Source organism: Melospiza melodia, unplaced genomic scaffold (assembly GCF_035770615.1).
Source record: "Melospiza melodia melodia isolate bMelMel2 unplaced genomic scaffold, bMelMel2.pri scaffold_28, whole genome shotgun sequence".
Taxonomy (NCBI): domain Eukaryota; kingdom Metazoa; phylum Chordata; class Aves; order Passeriformes; family Passerellidae; genus Melospiza; species Melospiza melodia.
In genome coordinates this window covers 1,681,563-1,687,930 of record NW_026948600.1, presented here as the reverse complement: position 1 = coordinate 1,687,930, position 6,368 = coordinate 1,681,563, and positions in this window count along the sequence as shown.

Genomic DNA, 6,368 nt, shown 5'->3' with positions numbered 1-6,368 from the left:
CCCTCATTAGGCCAATAATACAAGGTAAATCCTTCCCATGGTCTTTAGCTGCCCTACACAGCTCCTTAATTTCCTCGTAAACCAGTGGCTGTTATCTGGGTTTCTGACCCCTTCTTTCATAACATACAGGGGTGATGAGGAATTTGGAGACTATTTCCCAGTCTTCTTTTCCCAGGGATCTTCTGGAGTTGAGGGGTGAGGCAGCTGTGAGGAGTCCAAACTGTCTGCAAGGGAGGAAGAATAACTTGGAGCAGAAACACTTGGGTTAGAAATCGTGTTACAGTTGGGCTTAGTATCTTTGACCATGGAGGTTATATAGTTGCCAGAGGGTGAGGCAAAGGGCAGTACCATTTTGTCTGGTGTTGGGGAGGAAGAGTTTTGATTTAGGAGGGCAGACTTCTGGGGTGGAGTTCTGGAGGCATGGCCCAGAGTAGAGGTGGAATGATTGACAGTGGAGGCATGACCTGCAGTTGTGGGGGTGGAGTCTGGAGGTTCATTCAGGGTGGAAGAGAAGGTTGTGTAGCAGGAAGTGGAGGAGCCAAGATGGAGGGAGGATGGTCGGGCTCCCGAGCCACATTCAAGCTCCTTCCATCTTGGGTCTCCAGGGCATGATCCTCCAAGACAGCATGGCCATTGTCATCTTGGACTATCATGGAAGGTCTGAGAAAGGCAGGTTTGAGGGTAGGTCCTGAGTTAGGAGTGACCAATGGATTGAATTTTCAACACACTGCTTGCTGGTGAAGGGTCTCAAGGATGGTGTAGAAAATGGGGAGCATGCAGCATGCAATGGAGTCCATTTGATCAAAAGATTGTACAATTTAACTCTCACTGAGTCCCAAAATTAAGTGGTATGGATTTTGTCAGCAGAGGTGTCTGGAAAATTTTTAATGATCCACCTCATGGTTGATTTTAATTCGTTCTTTGAAAATGTTAAGTCATGATCAGTGAGAATTAAAGCATCCATATATGCTCCTTTCTACTTTGAACATCTGGCTGCCCATTTTTCTTTCTCTGCCTCATAGGGAAGAGCCACCGGAACTTCCTAATTCAGTTATGGGATGTGAGTTTATTTTGTAAAAACACAGTGGCAAAATGGGCAATAATGTCTTCCATTTCCCTAAACCCACCTGCAATCTTACGCAGGTGAAACCATCGCTGTCCCTGCCGATCCTGGGCAAGGTCCCTCAAAACAATGATGAATCCACCAGGCGCAGCAAAATCCAAAATCCCGGGGAGCATTGTCCTATCCATCAGCTAACCCCAGCTGACGTGACTGACACAGGGAGCCCTGAATGTCATGGTCCCTGTTTGGGTGCCAGTTGTCACAATGAGGGTGGCTGCAACAAACCTCTCTGGTTCTCTGACTTCAGGGTAAAGTTGGCAAAAATGAAAAGGAGAGGGCTCAATGGAGTTGCCCAAAAAGAACTTTAATAACAGGGTGAAAAACAATAAACATGGAGATGTCGAGAACACTATGAAGGGCAGGATCCTAAGACCTGAGACAAAGGGAAAGCAACAACATAGACACTTGGGACTAGAAAACTAGAACAATAACCATATAGAAGAAACAAGTAACCAATAAACCAAAAGGGGAGTAGAACTTGGACAACTTAGCATAACAAAACTAAAGGCTTATGGGGGAACTCTTAAGCTCACCCTAAGTTAAACAAATGATTCCCAGGGCTTGAAACTCATGCCCAATTCTTTCTCGTAAAGTCTGGCTGACTCTGAGTTACAGCCAGGCTAACTTCCACGCCACTGATTTGCACTGGCCCCTTGGGACCATGCGGCCCAACAGAGCCACAATGATGTCCTGGGTTCAACAAGGCCCCACAGTGTCACAATGGTCCCTTGGATCCATGGTGCCCTGCAGGATCACAATGCCCCCTTGACTCCACAAGGCCCTGAAATGCTACAATTGTCTCTTGGTTCCACAAAGCCCTGCTGCTTCACACTGGCCCCTTAGGACCATGTGGCCCAACAGAGCCACAAAGATATTCTTGGTTCCACGAGAACAGAAAGATGTTCTTGGTCCCACGAGGCCCCACAGTGGCCCCTTGCATCCATGGTACCCCGCAGGGTCACAATGTTCCCCTTGGTTCCACAAGTTCCTACAGTGTAGCAGGTTCCACAAGGGCCTGCAGTGTCACCATGGCCCATTGGTTCCACAGTGCTCCACAGTGTCGCAATGGTCTCCATAAGAATGAAACAAGTGAGCCCCAGTGGTGCAGGGGTAGATGAGAGGCAGTCACCAGAGGCCAAGTCTAGCCAGACTTGACTGTATTGGCAGATTTTGCTTGGGAGAAACCCTTGGATATAGGGAATTTTAGAGGTGGAATCCTAATTTCAGCCATGGGTGCCTAGAGAAGAAAGAGAGTTCTTTCCCATAGGAATAAAAGCACAGAGCCCCAGTGCTTCACGATCAGATGGGAAGTGGCCCTCAATGTCAAATTCAGTGGGACCTGTCAGACAGCCCCCAGGAGTCCAAGGCAGACCTGTTCCAGATGGACCCCAAGTCCATCCAGGCAGACCTGTTCCATGTTCCATTGACTTCATGGGTCCTAAGTCTGTCAAAATGGTCTCCTTGATTCCATGAGGTCTGGCAATGTCACAATGGCTTCTTGGTTTCATAAGCCCCAACAGAGTCACAAGGGTCCATTGGCCCCACGCAGCTCCGCTGTGAAACAATGGCTCCTTGTTTCTATTTTAAATCAATCACAATCACACCAGTTTGATCATTGATCCTTGCTTCCATAGGGTGCATGATTTGCACAATGGTCTCCTTGATTCCATGATTCCTGGATTCCACAGTCTCACCATAGTTTCCTTAGATCTGCATTGTCACAAATGACCCCTGGTTACATGAGGTTTTGTTGTGTCACCATGGTCACTTTCAGAGGCTGGATGAGATTGATGTCCTGAGACAACTTGGGATGCTCGGAATGCCCGTGTGGAGCCAGGGCCAGGTGAGGCCTTGGTTTGTGGTGGGACAGAGCCCTGCCCCCAGCCCTGGCCTGGCAGAGTTGTCAATCACACAGCAGGGGCCGTGCTAACCCAGCTCTGATTGGCTGAGATGTCAATCAATCACACACTAGAAGCTGGTGCTACCCTGCCTCTGATGGGACAAACAACTGGCAGTCCCACCCTAGGGGTGGGCCCATGAAGGCCCGGGGGGTTTAAAGCTGGAGCACGAGGCCAGCCCAGTGTCTGGATCCTGCCTTCTCCTGGGATTCCTGTTTTGGTGATGCTGGAACCCAAGCAGTTGGTACTTATGTTCGTGTCTTTCTATGGATCTTCTTTCTGTCATTCTCTATTTCTTCTCCTTCTAATCCTATTTACCTAGAAGATTTTTGGGTAATTTAAAATCTTTAAAGTTAAAGGTTTTTAGGTTAAATGCATGGATATTCAGGGTACAGGGTATATTTCTCTGTCTGCTGTGAGGGATCCTGACCCCCAGAGAAACACTGCCTTTAACCTTTACCCCTGGAGAGGACTTCTGGGACTTTGAGACAGATTAGAATTTACCAAAGAAATAGATTAGAGGGTAGTATGGCATGTCACTTGGGTGAGAAATTTAGGTTTTGGGATTTTTAGTATGGTGTAGACAGGAAGCAAGATGGAGGAATTGGGATGTTGCCCCTGTCTTCTTGACGTACTCCATTTTCTGCAGTGTTGGTGACACAGGGTGATTGGTCAAGGAAAGCACAATGCAGAGGTTATGTGGACAGTCAAGGGATGAGTTATTGGTAGATGAGTAGAAATGACGTACATTTTAAAAGTTAATTGGATGAGACAACTTTAAAGACCTCGAAACCGTACATTTTGGAGCGCATTTCCAGCGTGCTGAGCCTGGTGTGCACAGCATGCAAAACTTTTGATAACAATAAACAAGAAGCTGAAGACTGAAAAAGTCTTATGCATCTCCTTTTACCTGGCACACAACTGCTACAGGAGGGTTTCCCCCATCGAAGGAGCCCCCAAAAAGGCCCAATGTAAACAAACATCAATAACTGGTGTCCCAACAATGTTTGAAATAAGTTGGCTCTTTTCTATAAAGTTTTTTACTGAAGGGTGTTGTCGTACTTGGCAGATCATGTGAAATGTGTTTATTAAATGACCAATAAGATCCACCTGTAGCAAACCAAGATATAAAGGAAGAGGTATAAAAAACCAGGTGGCATCCAGCCCTTAGACTTCGGATCTGAGTTTGTGTCATCTCTGCCTCAACAGTGACATTTGGGGATCTATGGGGGGTAATGGGGATATTTTCTGCACCATGTGACTCATGAGGAGCTTCTCTAACAAACTTTGCCTGAAGCTCCCACTGTGCCCATGTCAGGAATCCCTGTGAGTGTCTGGGACATCCTGGCTCTTTGGCAGCCTGGGGACTCCTGGAATGTCACCATGGAGTCCCCGTGAGTGCCTCTGACAGACCAGTGTCTTTGCAGCCCAAGGTCCCCTGGGATGTCACCATGGAATGGCTGTGACTGCCTCTGACCACGGAACCCATTACCATTCCCAGAAAGCCCTGGGAGGTATCCATGGAACCCCACACTCTGCCTGTGACTCTTGAACAGCCTGGAGACTCTTGGAAAGTCCCCCTGGAAGCCCTCTGAGGGCCTGTGAAAAATCTGATCCTTAGCAGGCAACCATGATCAGGCCCCTGTTTTTATGGTCAGTTTCCATGGCAACCATCACCAGTCCCTGGTTGCTATGGTCAGTTTCCATGGCAACCATCACCAGTCCCTGGTTACTATGGTCAGTTTCCATGGCAACCATCACAAACCCCCTGTTGCTATGGTCAGTTTCCATGGCAACCATCACCAGCCCCCTGTTGCTATGCTCATTCCTTTGGCAGCTCCATGGAGACCCCATGCCAGGGGTGGTTGCCATGGACACCAGCTCAGGCCTTCAGCCAGAGCCCATTGCCATGGCAACCATTGGCAGCCCCATCCCCAGGCTCATGGGATCCCAGAACCACAGAATTGGCTGAGCTGGGAGGGACCCATCAGGATCCTCCAGTCCAACTGCTGGCCCTGCACAGGACACCCCAACAATGCCAGCCTGGGCCTGGCAGCGCTGTCCAAATGCTGCTGCAGCTCAGAGAGCCCTGGAGCTGGGACCCTTCCCTGGGGAGCCTGGGCAGGGCCCCAGCAGCCTCTGGGCAAAAACCTTTTCCTGACATCCAACCGGAGCCTGCCCCGACTCGGCTGCAGCCGTTCCCTCCACTCCTGTCCCTGAGCCCCAGAGGGAAGAGGTTCCCACAGCCCCAGCCAGGGACCTGCTCCCAAGGCTGTTGCCATGGCCACCAGGGCTGGGACCAGCTGGGATGCTCGGTGTCCATGGGCCAGGGTTCAGGAATGGGATTCCCTAATTTCCTGCTCCTGCTTAAACCGCGCTGCCCTCCTGCCTCCCATGGAAAGCGCAAAAGGCAAAGATCCTGGGCTGGGATAAGAACAATTTATTGGGAACACCAACGAGATAAGAAATATACAGAAGAGAAACAATATTGATTACAGAAGGGATAAATAAAACTGTTTACAGGGAAAACTAAACCACAACTCACTGGGTCTCCCTGGCCACAATTTCCCCCTGCCTGGAAAGGACACTTCTCTCCTCAGGGAAAGAGACATAAATAGTCCATTTCATGCCCATGGCAATGACATGAGGTGGGAGTGAATGTAATGACAGGGCAATGGCCCGACTCTCATGTTCTTCAATTCCACATCATGTCAAGGGCAGGGGCAGGACGAGGGACTGGTGTCTTCCCAGCATGGATTACAGGGAAAATGGATCACCAGGACTCTTCCCCATGTGGGCCCTCTAATGGGGGATGAAGCTGGAATGGTGCATGAAGCTGTTCCTGCATTTGTGGCATTTGCTGGGCTTCCCTTACTGGTGGCTCCGTTGGTGTCTGGTCAAGTGAGACCTGCGGGTGAAACTTCTCCCACACTGGGGACACTCATAGGGCCTCTCCCCAGTGTGGATGCACAGGTGCCTGATGAGGTGGGAGCTGTGGTTGAAGTCCTTACCACAGTCAAGGCAGAGGAAGGGCCTCACATCCGTGTGAATTTGCTGATGACAGAGGAGATGGGAGCTGCTCTGAAACCTCTTTTGGCACACAGGACACTCGTAGGGCCTCTCCCCAGTGTGGATGCGTTGGTGGATCACAAGGGTGGATCTGTAGCTGAAGCCCTTCCCACATTCCCCACACTCATAGGGCCATTCCCCAGTGTGGATCATCTGGTGGCTGATCAGGTGGTTGCTCTGCCTGAAGCTCTTCCCACAGTCCAAGCACTTGTGGGGCTTCTCCCCATCGTAAAGCTGCCCATGAGCCACCAGCTCGGGGCTCTGGCTGAAGCTCTCTC